This window comes from Echinops telfairi, unplaced genomic scaffold, assembly GCF_000313985.2.
Source record: "Echinops telfairi isolate 266 unplaced genomic scaffold, ASM31398v2 ScPeMD7_31;HRSCAF=116, whole genome shotgun sequence".
Classification (NCBI taxonomy): Eukaryota; Metazoa; Chordata; class Mammalia; order Afrosoricida; family Tenrecidae; genus Echinops; species Echinops telfairi.
Window position 1 is genome coordinate 25,466,154 of NW_022103928.1, and position 18,741 is coordinate 25,484,894.

At 42.3% G+C, this 18,741-nt stretch overlaps 1 protein-coding gene and 1 pseudogene across 1 annotated transcript in view; both read left to right on the forward strand.

The window, feature by feature from the left end:
- HRH1 (histamine receptor H1) overlaps positions 1 to 18,741 on the forward strand; it is a 106,531-nt gene that overhangs the window by 81,377 nt on the left and 6,413 nt on the right. The gene's annotated exons all lie outside the window — the stretch shown is intronic.
- Positions 5,007 to 13,162, forward strand: LOC101646883 (annotated as a pseudogene).

The window sequence follows — 18,741 nt, forward strand, 5'->3', positions numbered from 1 at the left end:
ACCTCTATAAATGCCCTTTGCCTCCTAACTCTTTCCTCTATTTCCTTTGACTTCCCTCTTGTCCCACTACCATGTATCTTGAACTCCTTGATATCAACTCCCCTTTATTCCTTCCCTCCCCCAGCCTACCCACCAGGAGCCCTTATTGTTGTTATTATTATTGTTATTGCTGTATCTTACTCTTCTAATAAATCCATTCACCTACAAGTCTATTATTTGCTCCCCTCAAGTGAGGTTATACAACCATCCTTGCTATCAGCTCCCCCTTCCTTCCCCTCTTTCTTCCTGTATCCTCAGGGAGTCATTACTCCTATTAATGTTTCTGAAGGGTTATCTATCTTGGCTTCCATACATCAAACGATCTTAATTATACAAATGAACCTACACAGGTCTAACAAGATTAATGAGGTAAAACAAAAACCTAATAGTAAGGGGAGGAAATCTTAAAGAACTAAAGGATAGTTATGTGTTTCATCAGTGCTATACTGCACCCTGGATTTATCAACCCTTTCATGTGCCCCTTCTGTGAGGGACTGTCCCATTGTCTTACAGGTGGGTTTTGGGTCTCCACTTTGTCCACACATCTTCTTATCTATTCGATTGCTTGTTTTTAAATTTCTGATACCCATTATGATCACACAGGCTGGTGTGCTTCTTCCATGTGGGCTTTGTAGCTTCCCTGCTAGATGGCCTCTTGATTAACTACAAGCCTTTAAGACCTCAGACACTATATATTTTAATAGCCAAGCACCATTAGCTTTCTTCATCACATTTTCTTATGTACCTATTTTGTCTTCAGTGGTAGTGTAGGATATATAGGTGTCATTATAGTGCCACATTATTAGAAAAAAACATTCTTATACTTAGGTAAAATTTAAGTAGAGGCTTAAAGTCCATCTGCTTCCTTGTGTGTGTACATATGTGTGTGCATATATATATATATACACACACACTACACCTATATATATTCATGTTTATACTTATATAATTTTTTATTTCTTCTTCTTTCCTCTTTTTCTTTTTTCTTTCCTCCTGCCCCACTATCATGTTTACCCATTGTTCAACTATCAGTAATTCCTCTTGGATGCTTTTCAATTGATCAGACATGGCAAGGAATACTAGACTCTCCTCACTGTCCATTTAGGAACCCTTGTTATTCCCGTCCCTGTTGTTATTGGCTCAGTGCTCACCTCCCTCCCCCCGCCCCCAGCCTCCTCCCTTCCCATGCCCCACCCTCAACCATTGGTCCCATCACTGTGTCCTTGGGATTGCTTATCCTGCCTATCTTGTATAGATAGACACACCAAAAGAGAGAGAGAAAGAGAGAGACCCTACAAATAGTTCCAAATCTAACTGGTATTCTGACCCAGAGTAGATAAATATCTCTGTGTTAAATGTGAGCAGGACTTGTTATAATCCATCAGTCCAATCCCTTTTCTTTCGGGGTTCCATATCCCAGGTCCCACTTACTTAACAGCACTTATGTTCTGTTAGTCCTCAGCATTCGTGTCCAAAAGGCTCGCATCCTACAAGTACCCATTGTTTTTCCTGCAGACAGGGATGGAGCAGTCTGGTGCCCCCACCACTATCATGTTACACCTTTAGCCTTTCAGGGTGGCCCCCTTGTGAGTAACTCCAAGCCATTCAAATGAGGTGCCAAGTGCTACCCAAGTCAGAAGTCTATGCTCGGGAATCCTCAGGGACTTTGAGGCTTTGCTCCCATTGCTGGCCTCTTGCACTCCTCTCTTGATTTGCCGCCCCGTAGGCAAGTCAGACCGGCTGTCCTCCCTGAAATGTATCTTCAGGGTTGTCCTCTGAAGTGCTGTCATCTAGGGAGGGGACACTATGTCTCAGGCTGGGGATGGCCCTGCAGTCCTCTCTGTGAATGAGCTGCTCCAAGCAGGAACATCATGCTCAGGGATTGGCACACCAGGAAGAGGTCTGCTCTCGTTCCCTTTCCTGTAGAGACATAAACAATATCCTCCCCTTGGATGGATTCGTGCCCTTTTCCCCCAATGCCATCTTTATTGTCTTCACCCACCCCTCCGTGGGCCTTAAAGGCATATGGGGGGTGGGGGTGGTAGGGGACATCTTTCAGCACAGGTGCTAGTTGCATCTTTTGTTCTGTTTTGCTTGGATGACCTATGCATCATTGGGTTTGGTATGAGTCATGCCAGAGTATCTGGTCCTCAGCCCAGGAACGATGTGTTTTGTACAATTTCCTTGTGCCCATCCTGCTGTTTGAACTCACCTGAGTTGACTCAGGTTGTACCCGGCCTCTTGTGCTCGGCTAGCCTCGCTCTGCATGGTATCCTCCAACTCTTTCCACAAGATGAGGTGTTTCATCGTTTCATCCCTACTTTTAGGGATGCGTAGTATTCCATTATATGTATATACCAGAGTTTTTCAATCCATTTGTCTATTGACGGAAATTTAGGCTATTTCCAACTCTTTGCAATTGTGACCTGTACAGCGATGAACATTGGAAAGCAGATATCTGGTCATGGTATGTCTCTTAGTTCTTCTTGGTATATGTCCAGTAGTGGAATTTCTGAGTCACAAGGTAACTCGATTTCCATCTATTTTAGGTATCACCAGATCACTTTCCACAATGGCTGTACATGTCTACAGGACCACCAGCCGTGAATGAGAGTTCCTATCTCATCACAACCCTTCCAACATTTGTTTTCTGTTTTTTTGAATTGAGCTATTTTGGTGGATGTAAGATGGTATCTCATGGTTGTTTTTATTTGCATTTCCCAGATAGCTAATGATTGTGAACATTTTCTCATATGTTTATTGACCATTGAGTTTCCTCCTTTGTGAAACTTCTGTTCAAGTCTATTGCCCACCTCCTCAGTGGGCTATTCATTTTCTTCCTGTTGTGGGCTTGCAGGAGTCTGTAGATTTTAGTAATAAGCATTTTTCTGATATGTTATTACTAAATATCTTTTCCCAATCTGTGGGCTCTCATTACTCTCTTGATAAAGTCTTTTGATGTACACAAGTGTTTTATCTTTAGTATGTCCCACTCATCTATTCCATCTTCCTCTGGGCATGTATCCTTCATTATTTCTGATAGCCCATATATTTCCTGTGCTAAGGTTAACTATGTCCCAGTTTTCTCATTGATGATCCTCATAATTTGGGGTTTCACCCTGAGGTCCGTGATCCACTTTGAATTTGTTCGCGTGTATGGAGTGAGGTAAGGGTCTTGCTTCATTCTTCTGCATCCATTTTTCCAGTACCATTTGTTTAAAAAAGGCTTCTGCTTCCCATTTTATATTTTTGGGCCCTTATTAAATATCAGTTGTCTGTATGTTGCTATTTTTATTTCTGGATTTTCTGTTCTTATCCACTGATCTATCTCTCATTATACCAGTACCATGCTGTTTTGACAACTGTGGCTGTATAATAACTTTTAAAGACAGGTAGTGTGTGCCCTCCCACTTTGTCCTTCTTTTTTAGGAGTTCTTTACCAATTCTGGACTTTTTCCCTTTCAATACGAAGTTGGTAGTCAGTTTTTCCATTTCTTTGAAGAAAGATACTGGCGTTTGTATCAGGATTGCATTAAATTTATATAGTGCCTAAGATAGGATTGACATCTTTACAATACGGAGTCTTCAATCAATGAGCATGAGATATACTTCCATTTGTGAAGGTCCCTTTTGGTTTCTTGTAATATGTTTTATAGTTTTCCTGATACAGATGTTTTGGGGTTTTTTTGTTAAGCAAAGCCCTAGATATTTCAACTTATGCTTGGCTATTGTGAAGGGTGTTAACTTCTTGATCTTTTTCTGTAATGTCTTCAGTTGTGTACAGCAATCCAATTGACTTCTGTTTGTTGATCTTGTATCCTGCCACTCTATCGCTTTTTCCTCTATCACTTCCAGCACTCCTGGTATGGAATCTTTGGGGTTCTCAAAATATAAAATCATATCATCTGAAAATAATGATAATTTCACTTCTCTCCCCAGGCATATATTTTTTATATCCTTCTGGTGCCTTATATTCTTAGCTAGGACCTTCAGGACAGTGTTGAATAAAAGTGGGGACAAAGGGGCATCTTGTCTGGTCCCCTTTTTCAGTGTGGAGTTTTCATCTTTTCTCCATTGATTGTGATACTGGCTGTTGGTTTTTCATATATAGGCTTGTATTATATTGAGCTAAGTTCCTTCCAGTCCTGTCTTCTTGAGCCTCTTAATTAGGAATAGTTGCTGGATGTCGTCAAATGCTTTTTCTGCCCCTATTGATATTATCAGGTGGTTCTTAACCTTTTTTTTTTTTTTTTGGCAAAGTGGTGTATAATGCTGATGACTTTTCAGATGTTGAACCATCCCTTCATCCCTGTTATGAATCCTACTTGGTCATGATGAATAATTTTTTATAGCCTTTTATATTCTATTTAGCCAAATTTTGTTAAGGATTTTACATCAGTGTTCATAACAGATATTGGCCTGTAGTTCTCTATTCTTATGGATCCTGACCCAGTTTTGGTATCAGTGTTAAACTAGTTTCATAGAATGTTTATGGGAGTTCACCATCCTTCCCTATGTTCTGGAAGAGCTTGTGTAGATTGGTGTCAGCTCTTCCCTGAATTTTTGGTAGATTTCTGTGAAACCATCTGGGTCGGGGCTTTTTTTAGTTGGTAATTTCTTGATAACCTTCTAGTGTTAGTCCAGCTTGACTAGAGAAAAAAATCCAGAGACACTCATCTGTGTATAAGAAAGAGCTTTGTATCAAAGAGTAATTGTATATTAAGAAAACATCCCAGCCTAGTACAGATCAAGTCCATAAGTCCAATGTTAGCCCATCTGTCTGATTCTGGTCTATAAATTCCTCTTCAGACTCACAAACACATGCAATGACACTGAATGCAGGAAGATCACAGGCCAGTGAGTGGAGAGTCTTGTGGATCCAGTGGTGGTAGAGGCATCTCAGTGCTGGCATGGCTCTCCACATGGCTCCTCCAGCTCCAGGGCTCTGGCTCCATCAGCGAAGCACCATGGCGCTTGTTAGTAGGAAAATGAAGCAGCAAGAGAGTGTGGGTCTGGCCCCCAGTGAACTATTTATCTCCTTAGTGCCCTCAAATGAGGTCATCAAGCTGTGACTTGATTGGCAGGCTAAACTCTACCCCTTCACTCTTAATAGTCTCAAACTGACACCAGACTATATAATTACCACACTTCTCTATTTCTTCTTTTGCTATGGGTCTGTTCAGGTTCTTAATATCTATATGAGATAATCTGGGGAGGATTTGTTTTTCCAGGTATTTGTCCTTGTCTCCCAAGTTGTATTCATTGGAGTACAGTCCTTTGTAGCACTGTATAATCAGGCTTTTAATTTCATTAGGGTCCATTGTAATTTCCCGTTTCATCCCTCATCCTAGATATCGACGTGTGCTCCTTCCTATCTTTTGTTATATCTGCCAATGGTTTGTAAATTTTGTTAATCCTTTTGAAGAACCAGACTTTTCTAAGTAGTAGAAAATTTGAAGACACCCTTAATAAAAGAAGAACATAATCAGGTCACCCCAAAACGCCCCAAAACCACCACAAAAAGCCCAAGCCCACTTAGCTTCACTAGCAAAGTCTTCCAAACAGTATGAAGAGCTGACACCAATTTTTCTGAACTCAATTCTTCCATTTCAGAGAACAAAAACAAATGAATTCGCTCAAATTCATTGTATGAGGGCAGCAAACCCCGATATCAAAACCAGGCAAAGACATTGCTAGGAGAGAACAACATAGACTAATACCTGTCATGAACATAGAGGCAAAAATTCTCAACAAAATCCCCGCCAAGAGAATCCTACAGCATATCAAAAATAATAACATAGAGATTTAACAGATCCCATTTGTATCTTTGCTGCAGATACATTATGATGAAAACATAATGTGAGAGAGCATACAAGGGCAAAGTGATGAAAACTTCTAAGATGGAATGGCTCCCTGGGCTTAGGGGCTCAGGACCCTAGTCTCAGGGAAACCAAGATCAATTGGCAAAGCGTAGTTCAAAGGACAACGTTCCACATCCTACTTTGATGAGTAGCAACTAGGGGGGTAAAAGCAGGCATCTAACGTGCAACTATTGGTTTCTCTCCAATAGAAAGAAGGGTGAATATCATCAAAGACACATGGAAACAATTAGTCCAATAATTAACGGACCATGCAAACATCAGTCTCTACTACCCTGAGGCCAGAAAAATTAAACGGTGCCTCGTTACTACTATCAACTGCTCTGAATTGGATCGCATAAGAAGGTCTTGGAAATAGAGGGAGAAAAATGTGGGACACAACATAAAATTGTGAAGAAAAAAACCAAGCCTATTGGTTGTATAGGGAACCCCTGACACTGTAGCTCTTAGTCACTCTTCTGGTCTGGAAGTGAACTCACTCCTATGACTCCTTTTTCAGCCTAACAATAGACAGGTATGTACAGGGAATAATCACCCTAGGGACGTATGAAGCCTTAGAATAATTTACCATTTGAGACCAAAAGTCAACATCTTCCTCAGGACAGAATTCAGGAGGGAAAGAGGAATGGATACAAGAAACAGGGAGTACCATTTATACTCGAGTTTAAGCCGACTCGAATATCGGTGGGGGCACCTAATTTTACCACAAAACTGCATTAAAAATGTGCTGGAAAACTCGACTTATACACGAGTATATGCAGTAAGTGGGATAAGTGACGTCACATTATAGGAACTGCAATCAAGGCAATGGGAAAATGTGTATGGAAAACGGATCTGTAAATGTTACCCCATTCACAGTCACATGCTTTAAAAGGGGTGGGGATGGGCAGACATATCCGGGTGGCCTCTGAGTGGCAGTTGTCCACGTTGGGCAGAATGTTCTCCAAGTAACTCCAGGCCACATCACTCCCTCTTGCTCCCCAAACAACGACTCTCTGTTTTCTTCCCTGACATTTAACATATTTGAACACATACCCTGAAAATGCCATCGGGGCACTAACTCCCCTGGACTAGATCTATGTCAGCCAGATTTCCGCAGCACCGAGCTCACCCTGGGGTTTTACTCCCAGCCGTCCACTCTGTATCCCACAGCCAGTGGCACTGATAAGCCTAGTTTATGGAACTGGTGCAAAATTAATGAGAATATGTGGTACTTGGGGCACCCTCATGCACGCCACCTTATTCTCAGAATTGCAGACATTAATGCGCTGACTTAGCCAGCCAGCCTAACCTCCAAAGCAAATGAAGGGGAGAAGGAGGGCAAAGCCCTTTAGAATGGGACACGGCATTTAAGGCATAAGAGGGTATTAAGAAAGGAATCTTAAAGTCTCATCTTTCATTTAAGAAAATAAGAGATGCGCTAAGAATGTCGATGAAATGTTTTTTCTCTCAATGGAATGAATCTATTTGTCTCTGTTATTTTTCTTTTATGAAATGCACTTATTTCTTATTTTCCTGATTATAAAACTAAGGCATCCTCATGGCTGAAATCTCAGCCAGCACCGGAGACTGTCTACATCATCTGCTACCCAGAGAAAACCAGCGTTAACAAAGCAGTGACTCACCTTTCCTCTAAGTCTGTTACTTAATAGAATGATATCATCCTAGACAAACAATGTCTTTTGCCCGTTTAATTTCACCATAAGCATTTTTCCTTATCATTACGGGTGCTCCATAAATGCGATTATCAATAGTTGCATGCTGTGCTATTCTGTTGCTATTCATAGACTATTGTGGGATGTCGAGGTATTTCCTTTAATTTCCTATGAAACGTAACATTGCAGTGAGCAAGCATCTTTGTGCATTTAACTTTACTCATTTTTTGGATTACTATGAACGAAATGTCTAACATCAAAGTTTCTAGAGAAGAAGGAGTCAAGTGTATGGGCTAATATTCATCAGTAGGATGAGTCTTAGCTCAAATCTCTGTTGGCGTAAACATCCCAACGAAGAGGATGCCCACACCTCGGGCCCAGCTCTCTCCACACGCTCTGCGGCTCCCAGGGTGTCCGTGCCTCGTTTTTTTCAGAGCTCATCCCGCAGAGGCTGAGCATCTGTCTCGGGCCAGCGTGACACCAGCCACAGGGGAAATGGCACTGAGTGAAACCAAGGTGGTCCCTGCCTTGTTGGTTGAGGTGTTGTCCTGTATAAATAGTGAACACCTCATACCTTTGAGTGACTTCCGGTTTAGTTGGGGAGATCAGCTGAACCACTAATCCTGCTGCCACCGTAGGTGATATTAAGGAGCATATGAAGCAAAGAGGCGCCCTTCTGGTGTAGTGGGTTACATGTTGGGCCCCAGCAGTTTGAAAGGACGAGCTTCTCCGAGGGAGAGAAATGAGACTTTGTTTTGTACTCCCTCAAGGTTTTGTTGTTGCTAGTTGCCAGGGGGTTGCTTTCTACCGATAGTGACCCTGTGCACTACAGAATGAAGCACGGCCCAGTCCTGCGCCATCCTCACAGTTGTTCCTGTGCCCAAGCCCATTGTTACTACCTCTGTGCCAACCCATCTCCTTGAGGGCCTTCCTCTCGCTGGCTGCCCCTCCACTGCAATGAGTATGATGTCCTTCTCCAGGGACTGGTCTCTCCTGACGACATGTCCAAAGTCTGTGAGATGAACTCTCACCATCCGTGCCTCTAAGGAGCACTCTGGACATCCTTCTTCCAAGACAGATACATTTGTCCTTGAGCAGTCCACGGGACTTTTCAATATTCTCTAATGTCATAATTCAAATGCATTGATTTTTCTTTGGTTTTCTTTATTCAGTATCCAACTTTGACATGCATATGAGGCAATGGGAAATATCATGGCTTGGGCCAGGCACGCCACCATCTAAACAGGTCGTGTGCAGTAGATTTACCCAATGCAACATGCCTTTTGATCTCTTAACTGCTGTGTCCATGAGCATGGACGCTGAAGTCAATGAGAAAAAAATCCTTGGAAACTTCGATTATCTCTCCATTTACCATGATGTTACCTATTGGTCAGGTTGTGAGGATCGTGGTTTTCTTTATATTGAGTCCTAATCCATACCGAAGGCTGTGATCCTTGACCGTTAGCAAGTACCTCAAGTCCTCCTTACTTTCGGCAATCAAGGTCGTGTCATCTGCATGTCACAGTTTATTAATAAGCCTTCCTCCAATCCTGATGCTGCATTTTTCTTCATAGAGTCCAATTTCTTTGCTGATTTGCTCAGCACACACATGAATAAGTATGGTGAGATGCACACCTTTCCTGATTTTAAACCATGCACTATTCACTTGTTCTGTTTGCACAATTGCTTCTTGATCAATGTACATGTTCCACATGAGCATAACAAAGTGTTTTGGAATTACTATTATTCTCAAGAGTATCTATAGTTTATTATGGTTCACTGGCAATCAGACCTCTTTCGTGGGTATGTGTTGGGGATTTAAGAGTCCAAGTATGAAAAGTGCCAGCCTGGTGCTTGGCTCATTGTGGCTGCCCCAAGACAGCAGGCATCCTGGAGATGTGGCAGGAAGACGGACTGCTCCTGTTTGTTTGCTGGCACACAGGCCTGATTCGATTAGGCTGTTTGTAATCACGCTAGTAAACGGCCCCACTCCAGGCTAATAGTCTTGAAATGGTGCCATTGTCTTAATTCAAAAATGATGGTTTGCTTGTATATCCAGCCTCTTAGAGGAAGAGGCTCCACTTCTGCTTTACATCAAGTGGTTGTCACTCAGGGTTTGCAAAGCTTTTTCGGCCCACTAGCTCAACCCATCCTCTTAATAGCCCAGTCAAGGCTGAAGTGTTACTTTCCCGACTGGAAAATGGAGATACAGGTGCTTTCTTGAGGTCCTCCCAGGCTCCCTTCTCTAGCGTTCTCTTTTGCTTCTTTAAGATACCCTACTACTACTACTCTGAAGGCCTGAAGGCCTCCTCTTCCGATGATTCCCTCTCCTCAAAGCACACCCTTGCTCCAGCTCCCTCGATGGATTCTCAAAGAGGCCCCTCCCCTCAGAGGGAGATGCTGGTGTGGGCAGTAAGGTGAACAGAGGAGCATCAACCAAAGATCCATGTCCCCAAATATCTCCCAGTCTAGTGTCAAGTTCTTCAAGAAGTATGGTAAACACAGGCTTAATTGTGCTTACTTACTAACCTGTTGTGAATAATTTCACATTCTTTGCCCACGTCAAAGACTCTGCTTCTAGACATGGCTGCCATCTGTTTCTCTTCAAACCCTACAGCACCTTCCTGCAGAATCAAAACCTCTTTTCACATTTACAGATTCTGATAAGGAGCCCTGGTGAGGCTGTGGTTAAGCATTGGTGTATCCCACCATCTGTTCTGCATGAGAACGATGAGGCGCCTGCTCTCATAAAGATTTACAGCCTTGGGAAGTCTATATAAGATTGCTGTGAATCGGAATCAACTGTTGGCGGTGGGTTTGATTTTGAGGGGGCAGGGATAAGAGTACCTAGTAAGCAAGGTAAACATGGGTTTACTTATGTTTATTTACTGATCGATAGTGAACAGTTTCACAGTTTTCACCATATCAAAGACTGTTTACTACAGATTAGTAAGTAAGCACAAGTAAGCCCATGCTTACCTGGTTTATTGGGTTATCCCCTACTGCCAGAGCAACTTGGGAACCCTGCTGGCATAGTGGTTGTGTGTTGGGCTGTTAATGGCAAGGTCAGCTGTTTGAAACCACCCAGCGCTCCAAGGGAGAAGGATGGACCCTTTGACTCCCATAAGGAGTTCAGCCTGGGAACCCCACAATGGCCACCTTTCCCCATCCTACAGGGCCTCAAGGAGTCAGCATCAGTTCGTTGGCACTGACGTTGGTTTTGGTTTGCTAGAGCAACTGAAGCTCCTTTAGAATTTACGCAAGAGAAAGCCCATCCACCAATCTGTCCTTGAAAATACCGTGGCTTCGCTCAGGCAAACTTAGTCCTCAAAGTAACATCCTTGCTTTTCAACCCTTTACATGGGTCCTGCGCAGCAGATTTACCCAGGGCAATGCATCCTTTGATCTCTTGACTGCTGCTTCCATGGGCATTGATTGAGGACCGAAGCAAGATGAAATCCTTCACTACTTCCATCTTTTCTCGGCGACTCATGATGTGATGTGATACTCCGGTTCTGAGGGTTTGGGTTTTATTCACATTGCGTTCCAATCCTTGCTGGAGGCTGCAATCCTTGATCTTCATCAGTCAATGCTTTACGTCTTCCTTGCTTTCAGCAATGTGTCACCTGCATATCGCAAGTTGTTAATAAGCCCACCTCCATTCCTGATGCCGTGCTCTTCTCAGATACCCCAGTTTCTTGAATAATTTGCTCAGAAGACAGATTAAATAAGTATCGTGAAAGGACACAACCTCGACAGGTGCCTTTCCTGATTTTAAGCCATGCAGTATTCCCCTGTTCGGTTTGCACAACTGCCTCTCGATCCACGCATAGGTCCCACGTGAGCGCAATCACGTGTGCTGGAGCGCTCTGTTACCGTGGGAGCTGGCGGGCAGGTTCGTCTCCTTTTCAGTTCCATTTGATCTCTCCTGCTTGTTTTTCTCTTGGGCTCGGAAATCGGCTGAGCGCTTCCACTGCGATCTTGAGGTTCATGAATAACCCCCTCTACGTCCACGAACCCCTGCGCTTTCTCCTTTTTCTCCTCTCCCACCCTCTCCCTGCCCGGCCTTGAAGGAGGAGTAGGACATGATCGTGCTGGGCCCCGGCCTGACCGAATGCGTCCTGTCAGGCATAATGTCAGTGAATGGAAAGAAAGTGCTTCAAATGGACCAAAATCCATAGAACGTGCACCCATAATTCCACTGGGAGATTCATACAAAAGATTTAAAATTCCAGGAGCACCACCGGCATCGATGGAGAGAGAAAGACTGGAATGTTGACTTAATTCCCAAGTTCCTCATGGTTAATGGGCAACTGGTTAAGATGCTGCTTGATACAGAGGTTACTCATTGCCTGGATTTCAAAGTACCTGAAGGGAGCTTTGTCTAGAAGGGAGGAAAAATCTACAAGGGTCCTTCCACTGAAGCAAAAGTCTTGGCATCTAACTTAATGAACTATTTGAAAAACGTTGATTCCAAAAATTCCTAGTATATGTTGTCAACTTCGATGAAAACGATGCTAGAACTTTTTGAGGGCGTTGATCCTAAGAAGACTACAGTGTGAGATGTGTAGAAGAAATTTGACTTGGGCCAAGATGTTATAGCAGTAGTTCTCAACCTTCCTAATGCCGCGACCCTTTAATACAGTTTCTCATGTTGTGGTGACCCCCCAACCATAAAATTATTTTCATTGTTACTTCATAACTGTAATTTTGCTACTGTTATGAATCGGGCGACCCCTGTGAAAGGGTCATTCGACCCCCAAAGAGGTTGTGACCCACAGGTTGAGAACGGCTGTGTTACAGATTTTAGCAGTCGTGCACTAGCACTTACAGAACTGATGATTATTTAGACCAACCATGTTGTGACACCCTTAATAGGATTAAACTTTGCAGTAATCTGGCCAGATATGGCAAAAGCCCCATACCTTTATCCTCTTCATGGCTTTGGAGAGCTGCCACAGGGAATGTGAGACTACGTGCTATTTATGAGGGTACCTACATGCTGAATAAGCCAATCGAAGAAATCATTGTGCAAAATGGAAAAGTGATTGGTGTAAAACCTGAAGGAGAGATTGCCCGCTGTCAGCAGCTCATCTGTGATCCTAGCTATATCGAAGATAGGGTACAAAAGGTGGGCCAGGTGACCAGAGTTATATGTATCCTGAGTCGTCCAATCAAGAATACCAATGATGCCAATTCATGCCAGATCATTATTCCACAGAACCAAGTCAACCGAAAGTCAGAGATTTGTGTCTGCATGATTTCTTCTGCACACAATGTGGTAGCACAAGGGAGGTGCATTGCCATAGTTAGTACCACTGTGGATACCAAGGAACCGGAGAAAGAACTCCGACCAGCTCTGGAACTCCTGGAACCAATTGAACAGAAATTTGTTGGTATCCGTGACCTGCTGTACCTAAAGATTTGGGAACAGAAAGCCAGAACTTTGTTTCCCGTACTTATGATGTAACGACTCATTTTGTGATGACCTGTGATGACATTAAGAACATCTATTTGAGGATGATGGGATCGGGGTTTGACTTTAAAGAAATGCAGCACCATAAAGATGACATCTAGGGGGAAGACTAACAGCAGTCAATGCTACTGTCTAAGTAAGATGGATTTACAATTGGGCAAACAATGCACCTTGTATGAAATCAGTATTGTAAGGCCTGCTTGTGTAATCAGAACTGAGATATTGAAGAATACTGTACCAGTACATATTCCTCCCCTTCATCTTCTTAAAATCATGTATTCATTTTTTCATGGAGTGGCTATTCAGAATTGACAGGTTACCATGTTCTGTACCACTGAACCCAGTACTGGCTTTTTTTTTCCTAGTGAAGAATCAATTTTGAAGCAGCATTGTGACACAGATACAGAGATCTCAATACAGTGTTTGTATCTTTTAATCAGTGAAACCCCTGTAATTATGTGCTTCTGGTGCTCAAGAGCTGGATCAGTACAACCCATGGTGCCATCTGTCCTCTTGACATTAAGGAGAGTCGACATTCAATATTTCATATTTGGGACAGCATCCCTCAACTTTTCCTTATAACTTTACATTTTGTGTTATTTTAAGGATTATGACAGTGCCCAAACAGCATAGCTACAAATCTGATTTATGTGGGCATAGAATTCTAACCACACAACTGATTTTGGGAGTCATTTGGGGACGCCTCTGTGGCTCTTGGCTCTACATGGTGTTTTAATCACCAGACAAAAGTGGTCAGAAACCTAGCATAAAGCCGGTGAACTGTAGAAGAATCTTTTGAATCCCAGGTGTGGCTTCTTCAATGGACCAAGCAGCAATGCAGAATTAGCAGATCCTCTGCTTCCATGATGTCTCCCTCAACATGGCTTCACATGGTTTCTGTACTGCAAATAAAGCCAAACTCTGGAAACCACCAATAAATACAGTGTTCTGAAATCCCCATTTAAAGGCAATTCATAGTATATGACTGTCCACACGGTCAAATGCCTTTACATCATCCATAAAATATAAGTAAACATCTTTCTGGTGTTCTTCACTTCAGCTAAAATTCATCTGAAGTCAGCTATTATATCCTTTGTTCCACATCTTTTTCAGAATCCAGCCTGGACCTCTGGCAGCTCCCTGTCAGTGTCCTGGTGCAACTATTGTTGGATGGTCTTCAGCAAAATCTTACTTGCATGTGATATCAATGATATTTTTTGATAATGCACACATTCTGTTGGGTCACCTTTCTTTTGACACAACATTTGACCCAAATATTGATCTCTTCTAGTCAACTGGCCAGCCAGGTGTCTTCCAAATTGCTTGTCATAGATGAGTGAGGGCTTCCAGTGCTTCATCAGCATGTTGAAACATTTCAGTTGATATTCCATCAATCCCTGAAGCCTTGTTTTTGGCTAATGCCTTCAGTGCACCTTGTACTCTTCCTTCAGTACCATTCATTCTTGATCCTATGCTACCTCTTGAAATAGGTGAATGTCAGCTAAGTCTTTTTGGTACAGCAACTCTTAATTCTTTCCATCTTCTTTCGATGTTTCCTGGATCACTCACTACTTGGAACCCTTCAATATTTCAACCTGAGACTTGAATTTTTCCTTGCATACTTCCAGTTTAAAAAATGCTCTACGTGTTCTTCCTTTCGGTTTTTCTAACTAAGTCTTTGCACTTTTCATTATAATATGCTACTTTATCATCTTGAGCTTCCCTCAGAAACTTTGTTTTCAGCGCTCACACTTCATCATTTCTTGCATGTGCCTTAGCAACTCGCTAATGAAGAGCACATCTGAGTCTCTTCTGACATCCACTTTGATCTTTTCTTTCTTTCCTGTCTTTAATGACCTTTTGCTTTCTTCATGTACGATGTTCTTGATGCCTCGGTAAAATGCCTGAAGGTGTTAGGTTTTGAGATGGTTGGGCTGTGAATATTGGTGGATTCTTAGTGGATGCACTTAAGTGTGCATGTGATGGGTAGCTGGCACTTCCTGCACAAGCCCAAGCTTTGAGTGGACACGTATGTGACATAACCGGTCCTCACTGCGCACACTCAGGCTTCGCGTCTTTACTGCACATGCACAAGTTTTGGGTCCTTACTACTTTGGGTGTCTCTTTCGCTAGCTTTCTGATGTGTGCCTGATTTGTTTGAAAGGATCTTTATGGGTATGTCTAGCTATTCTTTGCTGAATGTACCGTTGGAGGGGACAGCTTGCTTTTCCCTATGCTTCCTTTCCCTAAGCTTCCTGCCTATCAGAAGCATCCCTTCTTTGCAGGTGAGCCACCTGCCCTGGAGGCACCCAGCCTTACTTTGGGCAGGACGTCTGCCGCTCTGTCATGCTCATGGAGCTGCTTCGTCTATCACCACCATTTCTCTGTCTCTGAGCTCAGAACTCTATGTCTCTTGTATCAAGGAGCTGTAGCACACAGGGACATTGGGGCCCAAAGCCTGCACTCCGTTCCTGGCTCCTCTTTCTTGATGGTAGTGAGAGAGCGCCTTCTTGCTGCCAAGGGGACTCATTTTATCCGATGACAAAATTAACCAAGCTGAACATTCGAGTGCCAAGGTTTTACAGTCACAATGAATCTGAGTGTTAGAGCTTGTATTCTGAGCACAAGATGTGCAGAAGGCTACAGATAGCAGAGAAAGCCCCAAAAATCCACGTGGAGAGTCCCCACTATTTAATTCCTTCTGACCATTAACTAGGAATGTAAACAGCCGTGCCCTCCGGCAGAGTACATTAGGAAGGGGTTTACCATGGCTCCTCTAATCAGCCCAGGAAGGGGCAGTCTCCTTAGGGGCATGCCTGGGTATGCCCTTGATGGAGACTGCCTTACTTGGGCCACATACTCATGAGTCATGCATGCCCCGACTACCTTGGTCACAAAGCCCTGGACCAATCTTATAAGCTGTTCTGTCTACCATAATGTGTGTGTCTCAGTCCTGTTTCTGTACTCCTGCTGCAATTGTGATGTATTAATCTGCCACCAGTCATGCTTCTCCAACAGTTTCCTTTGCCCTCCCATATCCTAATTAAGCATCTAATTCTCTATAAACCCTTGGATGCCAGTGTGACCTCATGCTAATGGTCTCCCTCGTGTGTTGTCTTTTTCTTATTCTGAAGATTTAATAAGTGTTCTCTTTAAATTATATTTGAGATTAAGGGTCCTTTCTTTTTTTTTACCCTAAAACGCCTATTAATAATCATTCAAACTGAATTATACACTCTTATCAGCATCTTCTTTTACCCAGACCCATCAGGAAAAGAGAAGATCAGAATGGCTATGCCTAGTTATTTGGTGGAGTTTACAAAGACCTGGTGGTGTAGTGGTTACTCTTCGGGCTGCTAACAGTTTGAAATCACCAGCCACTCTGTTGGAGAAAGACGAAGCTTTCTACTCTGTGAACAGTTATACTCATCTGTCTTCTTGCCTGCCTGTCTCTCCTACTTCTTGCCTGCTGAGCTTTGTTTTTTTGGGGGGAAATTACTGCCTTTTTGTCTCATGTGGTTGGCTGTACTGGGACCCCCACAGACTGTGGCCTGTAGATACCTTTCAAGCCTGGAACTGAACCAGCCTGGGGATCAACTTTTGGCTAAAATTGGATTTTCTTGCTCCTGAAACAGATCACTGAGCTGAGCAGGAACCTTTAACAGTAAATATTTGCTGAATTAATAGTTTCTGCACCCAGATGCTCCATAGTGCCCCACATCTCATTCATTTCTATAAATAATTTATCAAGCATCGGCTGATCTTTTGCTTCTATCCTTAAGCAAAAATAGCATACCGAGTTACAAAGGGAAAAAATGATAAGAAATTGATCATATTGTAATAAATGATAGAACTACATTTATGCTACATTAATTTCTCAGCATTTAAATTATGAAATGTAGCAGTAAAACATAAAAGTTGGAAGAATTTTATAGTCAGCACTCACATACCTGCTACCCAGATTATAGGCTATATTTTCCCCTTTATTATAGATTTATATTCCTTTATCTATTCCTCTAGCCAGCCATCAAGCGGTTTATTTTTCATGCATTTTAATATGTTGTAAACATTAGTAAACTTCCCACCTAAACAATGAAAATGGTACCCTGATTTTTAGTTAATCTTAATCATAACAATTTTTCTTTTTCAATAGAAAGGAACTAATATACAAATTTTTATATAAAAATAATTTATGTTATACAAATTATTATATGAAAATAGTATGTTTATGGGAAGAGATTATTTTTTCACTAATAAAAGTTTCCTTCTTCTCTGAAGGTAGGCAATATGGAAAAAAGAAATAAGACATGTCTACAATAAGGGGTTAGAGTCACCTTATGAATGACCAGCTAAATGAGATTTAAGGGAAGTACTTCCTACCTCCTCCCAACAACAAAACATTCGTGATCTGGGTTCTCTAGATAAACAGAACCAGTGAGTGAGTGAGTAGAGAAAGATTGATTGATGTTACGGGATTGGCTCATATAGTAGGGGCTGATAAATCCAGAATCTGTAAGCTACATGTCATGTTAAAGGCTTCTGCAGGTTTGCATTGCAAGACTAAGTGTCCTAAAGAGCGTAGATAGAGTCAAGAGAGTACAATTGCTGCCAAAATATTTATTTGTTGTGTGAAGGCAGGCTGCACCCTAAGGAACTCCACTTTCAACTAATAATTGATAACATAATGCAAGGTGATTGCATTATATTACATTATGGAACATCAAGTAGTCTTGTGTTTGGAAAAATTACTGAGAACCACAGTTGAACCAAATGGACCTACAAAATTAATCATCGCGTATAGCTTGCTTTCTTCCTTTACAAGGTGGCTCTGGGCAATTCCAAGGGTTTAGACTTGGTTAAGGGTGAGATAAAGCGACAAGGTATTAGACTGGATATAATAATGGAGATAAAGATGGATGATAAAGGACTGGAAGAAGTGATGGTTGGGTATTGGAGGATGCATGGATAAACCCACTAAAGCTAAACGCAGAGACGATAGGGCAAAGGGCAGAGCTTTGGGTACCCATGGACACTGAGAAGCAGGACGAGAAAGTGATGCTATTGACCGTGGCAGAGGAGGTGCAGGCAGCGAAGTCTGGATGTACTGTGACCATGACAAATCAGAGTTAGAGGAGCACATCGACACATACCTGCAACAAAGATGTAGACGATACCGAGCTCATCTCCTCCTCCTTGCTACACCTTTGACTCAAGAGAAAACAAAAGCCTAGAGGTCATTTGAAAATTGGTGGCAGGGCCGGGGCGACCCCAGTACTGTCCAAATGGTGCTTTGCCAACTCAGCTACCTCAAGGGTGCCTTCCACAAAAGCCAAGTACCTTCTGGTATTGGTTTTCACCATTAAAAAAAATTATATAAACGTTATCTGCCACATTAGAATTAGAACAAACACGATTTTTATATGAATACAAAGCCAGATACAATTAGTTTTTGTTAAATCATCAAGGAAAATTTACATTTTCTTTAGTATTTCACAACTTTTCTTTAAACTCATCCCACTTTTGAATGGATATAAAAATCTAACTCTGCCAGAATTTTAATACCCACTCTTACCTCCTATCCAATATTCATGAAAAAACAAGGCTCCAGGAACTGATGGGATACCAATTGAAATGTTTCAACAAACGGATCCAGCACTGGAAGCACTCACTCATCTATGCCAAGAAATTTGGC